Below are 7833 nucleotides of genomic sequence, written 5' to 3' on the forward strand. Positions count from 1 at the left end.
ATATCACACTCTATAAGCAGATAGAATCTAAGCAGAGAACCTCAGATATTGCTCATAGCTTATAAATCTTACTTTGGATACAGCTCTAAGCAAGAATGCGATGACAACATAAGGGGAGGAAAAGAAAACTGTAAGAAGCCAAAATATGAATCGAGTACTATAAAAGTGCGATGTCTTTTAGAGTAGCTGCAGGGCCCTGTATACTTAAAAAAAACCCAAGAGGGTCCCTGTATCACAGCACAGTGTGATAGTTGACATTCATAATCATCCAGAGACATATAGAAAAGGTTAATCTACATTCTATATATTCTACCTAAGGGAGGGAAATGTTTTAGCTTCTTTGGAAAGATTTCCTATTTCCTTTTTTTTTTTTTTTTAAGTTTTCACTTGAAAATGGTAAGCTCATTTCTGGAATATTTCACTTTAAATATTTGGATAAACATGTTATCTTGTTGCCTGGATGTTTTGCCTGTTTAGAGACTATCATCTCAAATTCCTCTTGATCTATATATCTGCTGATACTTCCTACAGGTTAAACTGTGATAGATGGTCAGTAAGGTTTATTGATTTGACTTATCTTTCCTTGTAGAAGCTGTTGGGCATTATAAGCTCATTCATTTAAACTTTCAGTGTTTACTTTCAAGTATTATGTCATACTTAGAAGAATTTAAGTGACAGATGTTGTTCTGTTAGGTGGGTGATCTTGGAAGCCTTTGGAATGCTTTGTCTACCCCGGAAATAAGTACATTTTCAGAGCCCTGTGCTCCAAAGTGCAAACTGGCTAGATAATGATTCCCCATGGCTAGTGCCATTCCAGTCCTGACATGAAAGACGGTGATAGCTGTACATCTGGATCTCAACTGGATGCCCCTTGGGTAAAGGCAGAAACATAGACCCCCTTGCCCTTCACCATCAGAGAGAATAAGATGCTAAGAAACCAGAATGGGACCACCACATTCAGATAGGAAACTGAAACATCGCTCAGCCTGTGTAAAAAAGCAGACTTTAGCTTGGGACACGTGGAGGCTCAAAGTCCATCATCTGATCAGAACAGAAGGCATTTTTCCATTTCTCTTTGTTGTTCTGGTTTAGGGAATTCACACATTCCTTTGTAATGCTCCTTATGATGGAAGTTAAATGGTATAATTCTCATTATAGACCTTGGAGGCATTAGGTCTCAAAATATACCTTGTCAACTTAATGAAATAGTAAATTAAGCACATGTCTTTCTCATCATAAATACTTGAACTAACTGGACCCAAGACTATCACATTCAGATTAAAGCTCAATCAGGCGTATACTACTTCTATATCAAATCAAGGGGTCTTCACCTGGATGTTCATGGATTTGTATTTTTAACTGTGTGGTGACGGATGTTAACTAGATCTGTTGTAGTTAAAATTTCATCAGCGTTATAAGCACACATTTGTATATATCAAATGATTATGTTACATTCCTGAGATGAAAATGATCTTATACGTCAATTATCCTCAATAGAAAAAAATCTTGAGTATTCTCTATGCTTATTATTCTAGTTTAAATTTTGAAAGTCTGTATTTTTTAAAAGAATTACTATCTAGATGTTGGTTGGAAGTGCATTATATGTGTGAATTAGTTTGGAGAAAAACTGTTTTATTTGCAATCTTCATTCTTTTCATCCATGAACATAGTATACTTATTTGTTCATTCAAATCCCTGTTTCTTTTTCTTATGGTTTTGAGCATTTTAAATCCATGTTTCAAACTTAAAATTTATTTGGAGAATTTTTATAGCTTTGATACTTTGGTGAAATAATTCCCCTCCCATGATATTTTATAAGTAATGTAACTAGTATAAAAGAAATCTATTTACTTGTTTCATATTTATTTTTTAATGAGATAAATACTCTCAAAATATTTGTTTATTTAATAGTTTTTATTTGATACTCTCTGGCTTTTGAACACACTGTTAAACACACTGTTATAATTTATATATTACTTCTTTTTCTAACAGTACACCGGCCAAACATTTCAAGACAATGTTGAATGATAGTGGTTATTTCAGGTGTCATATTCTTATTCCTGATTTTAGGAGAGTAAATCTTATTGATGCGTATGAACTAGTCTTCTGTTCCTAGTGTAGTAGAATTGTTTAATCAGATGTGTAGTTTAATTTTATCAAAGGGTTTTCTTTCCATCCTTTAAGACCTTCACAAGGTTACTATCCTTGGATTTTTTGCTGTGGTGAACCAGAATTATGAATTCATAATATTGAACTATCCTTGCACATCTGGAAATAACACTGGTTCAGCTCAATGATATTATTTGAATATATGACTGTATTTAATTTGCTCTCATTTAAAAATGACTTTGGTATACATATTTAAAGTTGTAATTTATCTTCAAATTTCCTCTGATGGATACTTTTGTCAGTTTTCTTGTGGTATCAGAAAGATATTGATTTTATAAATGTGATTAGAGAAGTCCCGTCTTTTATTTTGGAACAATTTCAGGTGAACAGGAATGGATATCTTTCTTACTACCTGTGATACTGTCTGGGAAAATTTTTTTCTTACTTCTTACATATCCTTTTTATTTCCCTTCCCTTCTCATGTCTAATTATAATTCTCAACAAAATTTTCTACTTAACCAAGATTTTAAAATTAATGCAAAAAGCACATAAAATATCCTGTATCTTTAAAAATACTTCAGAGACTGCTTTAAAAAATTTGAAATTTCAATTTACAAACTCTTTTAGATCTTGTACACAAAGGTGTACACATCATAGGTGACAAATCTCTGCCACCAACAGATGGCGATAGCGGTCACTTTACATTGTTATTTTAGTTGTAAAACCAAATGGATTTTGCTTCTTTCGGAACCAGTTCTTTTACTATACCTAATGTTAACTATTTAATTGTGCCTTGTTTCTTTTCTTCATCCCTCCTTCCCTCATCTCTTGCTCATTGTTCCCTCTCTTTTCTCCCTCTACCCTCTCTTCTCTCCCTGCTCTGTCCTTCCATTCTTCTCTCCCTTCTTCTTTTTCTTTTTTTTAAATTGAGGTATAATTAACATATAACATTAGTTTCAGGTGTACAACATAATTATTTGATTTATGTATTTAATTGAAAAATAACTGGGAAAACTCTAACATGTGTAGACACAGATGTTTTTTCTTATGATGAGACTATGTAAGATTTACTCTTAGCAACTTTCATATATATATATATATATTACAGCATTATTACCTATGCTCATCATGGTGTATATTACATTTCCAGGTCTTATTAGCTTTGATCCTTTCACCCTTTTCTCCTACTCCTTAGCCCCTATTCTGACACCACCAATCTGTTTTCTGTATATATGAGCTTGTCTTTCTGGTTTTAATTTTAGGTTCCACACAAAAGATCTTAAGATATTTGTCTTCCTCTGTCTGACATTCGCACAGTGCCCTCAAGGTACATCCATGTTATCTCAAGTGGTGAAAATTTTTTTTTAAAGATTTATTTATTTATTTATTTATGCGTACAGAACTGGGGTATAGGCCAGAGATGCGGAGGGTGAGAGGATTCACCAGGAACAGAGTGGGGAGCAGAACAGGCAGATCGACGAAGTACACTGCTGAGGGGAGTAGCGGGCAGGTCAGGAGAGGTCTGCTGCGCCATGTGGATCTCCTCCCGGGCAGGAGGGATTGAACTCATGCGGAATTGGCTTAAGCTTCTTAGTGCAGTGCTTTAACCTGCTGCGCCACCTGGGAGGGCCCAAATGGTGAAATTTTTATTCTTTCTTTCCTTCCCTCTTTCTTCCTTTCTTCCTTCCTTCCTTTCTTTTTTAATTGACATTAGTTTACGATGCAGTGTAGGTCCCAAGATTACATTTTCTCATGGCACCAAATGTCAGTGATCTACTACTAACCGTTCAGCCTCTGCTAGCCGTTCCTTACTCCCTTCTTCCCTTTTGGAAACCACTATTCTGTTGCCATAGTCTAAAGGTTTGTTTTGTTTCCTTTATATTCTACAGATGAGTGAAATCATACAGTATATCTTTCTCCTGATTTATTTCACTTAGCATAATCCCTTCAAGTTTTATCCATGTTGTTGAAAATGGCAAGATTTCTTCTTTTTTGTATCTGAGTTGTATCCCATTGAGATTATATACTGTATCTTCTTTCACTGTGACTACATATTCCCTATCATTGGGCATTTGGTTGTTTGCATGTCTTGGTTTTTCTGAAGAATGCTGCAGTGAACTCAAGGGTACATAAATCTTTTTTTGATTTAGTACTTTCATATTCTTTGGGTGAATCACAGAAGGGAATTACTGGATCATAAGTTAGTTTTACTTAAAAAAATTTTATGTACCTCCATAGTGTCTTCCATAATAGCTGTAGCACTTTAAAATCTACCAATAGTAGAAGAGGGTTCTTTTTCTCCATCCCCTTGCCAACTTTTATATTTCTTTGCTTTTCATAATAGTCATTCTAACTGTAATGAGGTGAAATCTCACTGAGGTTTTAATTTGCATTTCCCTAGTGATAAGTGAATAGAGCATAGTTTCATGTATCTAGTTATAAGCTGTGTATCTTCTTTGATGAAATGCAGAATTTTATTCCTTCATTCGTAGATGACACTTAGCTTTGCTATTGTAAATAATGTTTAAGTGTATGTGTGTTTTACATTTTACAAAATCATGGTGTTTATATTTCAACTTTTTTTTGGTATTTCTATTTTTCCTTTATACTTTTATCTTTTTTAAATAAAATATTTATTTATTTATGTATACAGAACTGGGGTACAGGCCAGAGGTGTAGGGGCAGTGAGAGGATTCACCAGAGTCAGAGTGGGGAGCAGAACAGGCAGAGTGACGAAGTACACTGCTGAGGGGAGCAGCAGGCGAGACAGGAGAGGTCTGCTGCACCATGTGGATCACTTCCGGGGCCAGGGATCGAACTCACACTGAAGTGGCTTTGGCTAGCTTGCAGTGCTGCATCCTAACCCATTGTTCCACCAGAGAGGGCAGTATATATTTTATTGTAATGTTGCAAGGAACAGAACAACTCCAAAAGTTATACATCTTTTTTTAAAACTTTAGTAGTAGCTAGCATTACATATTTCATTTAATGCTCTGAGACAATGGGAAAATTTGACATCAACTGTATAGTTGATGATATGAAGGAATCATGTTAGTTTAGGTGAGACAGCTGTGAGACTAGTCTCCATCTTTTTGAGAACTGTACTAGCATGTTTGCAGATGAAAGGGTGCAATGGCTAGTGCTTGATCCATGAGAACCTAGTATAGGGAGCACATGAATGGGGTGACAGAGACAAGATAAGAATGGCCTTGAACTGGTGGTTTTTGTTGCTGGGTGTATGCTTGCTCATTGCTTTATTCTTCCTACTTTTGTATAGGCTTGGAGTTTTTCATTAAAAAAGGATTTAGGAAGGAGAAAAGGAGGAGAAGCTGGAGGTAGAGGAGCAGGAGAATTCTGCAGGGCTCTTCAGTGCATTCTAGTTTTGTTCCCTTAGGGTTCCTCTGGAAATTTGGGATGAAGAAGGACACTCAGTGTCTGAGTCTCTCTTCCTGAGCTTCATTGAAGGAAAGTGTTGAATGAGAACTTGCACACTCAGCTCCCAGATTGTAGGAACAATGCAACCTAAATCTATTCAGAAAATAAGCACTTTGTAATTTTCAGAGATGCAACTTTGCTTACAACAAAGATAGTCTTTTACAGGAGTTTGTAGAACTGCTTGTCATAAAACCTGGCTGGAAAGCCTTGGGGCCCCTGAGGCTACTTCACGAATCCATAGGGTTGAATCCATAGAGTTGATGATCTTAAATAATGAAATACTAAGATATTTTTTGCCTTTTCAATTCCGATTCTTTCACCATTGTACAGAAGACTTTTCTAGAAGGTACGTTATTCTAGGTAACTTAATCATCCTGGCAATGTATAAAGTGTGAGCTTGTGTGTTATTTTTTAGCTCAATTTTGAGTACTCTGAATAGTACTAAATATATCCTCATATAAACAAAAGCTCTTTGAAATTCCCAATCATACTGAAGAGTGTCATGGGATCTGAGATGACAAAGTTGAGAACCACTGTTTATACACTTAAAGCCATACTCCTAAGCACCTGTGTCTCACAATAATTTCATAATGTCATTGATTTTCTAGGTGCCCAACAAAAAATTATAATATTTTGCTCCTCTTATACAAAGTAATGTTAGATTCACTAACTTAAGCCCAGCTTCCTTCTTTTTACAACACACAGTCCCGTAAAAAACAGATACTGTTTGCTTTCCAGAATCTACCCCACCTGCCTCTCCAAGATGTCAATGTCACAGGGCCACAGTCAAGGCTTAGGTTTTTCTCTCCCTTAATGGTCTCAACAAAAAAAATCACTTTTCCCCTAGCATGTAGCCCAAAGGGAGTCTGGACCAACTTAAAGCTACAGAATCTTTACCTGCCTCCTCCAGAGCATATTCCAGGGGCATAACTTTTCCTTCTTGCTCATAAAATAGGTCTCATAAAATGGGGCCAATAGTTTTTGCCTTGTTGCAGTGAGATACAACAAGTATATAATAATTGAACTCTGCCTACAGGGAATAGCAGATCAACCTCTTACCACATTTCTTTACTTTTCCTTTCAATCAAGGCCTTTCAAAGGCTATCCCCGGGGTGTTTCTGGGAGACCCTTCCGTTTGCTCTCCTTTCCTGATTTCTCAGCCCAGCTCACTATCTATAGTCAGTCCTACCCCTAGCCCTCACCCCAGCTTGTCCTCTCTTCTTTAACTCTTTAAAGTTCTAAACAGTGATCCAAACTCTGTCCTGCTGAGACAACAGCAGAAAGTGGGAAAGAAAACAAGATATATACATATGTGGAGAGCACGTATTCCAAAGAGGGGGAGCTGCCATTACTGACCTTTCAAGAGTCCTTTTCATTTGCTGTACCACACTGGAGTGACTTAGTTTCATTTCACTGACCAATATTTTGTTAGTAACACCTCAACTCCACCCCACATTATCATTCTAGGTTTGGTAACAATCATCCTATCATTATAATCACTTCCTTATACACACTGCCAACTCCCTGTCCTCTCTCTCTTTCCATTGAATTCACATGGTAAGTTCCACCCTTGGTTTACCCCAATGCCCAGTTGCCGAACAACTGAATGTGACTGAAAAAATCACAGCCATGCTCTCTGGCCTGACTGGTCTGATAAATTCATGGCTACAGTTAGTCCTCTGGCCACCTGCACTTTTCAGCAACACCATTGTATTTTCCTTGTTAGTAATTCCCTCTTCTCTCTGAATCAACTTGTTTATATATATATATATTTATATATATATTAATATATATATATTAAAAAAGGATGAAATGCTACCATGCATGACAACATGGATGGACACAGCAGGCATTATGCCTAGTGAAATAAGCCATACATGCAGTGAACGACAGACACTGTATGATGGCACATGAATGAACAGGTTAAATAAATAAAACCAAAATCAAACTTTCAGAGTGTAAGACCAAAGCATGGCAACTAGGATGTAAGGGAGAAGAGCAGAAGGGGTAAAAGAATGCCGGTGTGTGATGAGAGACAGAATTGAATTTCCAGTGGTGAAATCTTATGTAGTACTTACCTATGTTGAGATCTAATATTGCAAACCTGAGACCTACTGATCTTATAATATTTCAACTACAAGAAATATTATAGTATTACAATATTTCTACAGAAATAAAATAAAATAAATTAAGAAAATGCATTTCTGGAGAGAGAAATTTTAGGGTGGAGTAATAAGAATTTTGTGTTTATACCACTAAGGTGCTGTGAATTTTATATTGCACATTATA

Source organism: Condylura cristata, unplaced genomic scaffold (genome assembly GCF_000260355.1).
Source record: "Condylura cristata isolate star-nosed mole 26May11 unplaced genomic scaffold, ConCri1.0 scaffold00028, whole genome shotgun sequence".
In the NCBI taxonomy this organism is placed as follows: domain Eukaryota; kingdom Metazoa; phylum Chordata; class Mammalia; order Eulipotyphla; family Talpidae; genus Condylura; species Condylura cristata.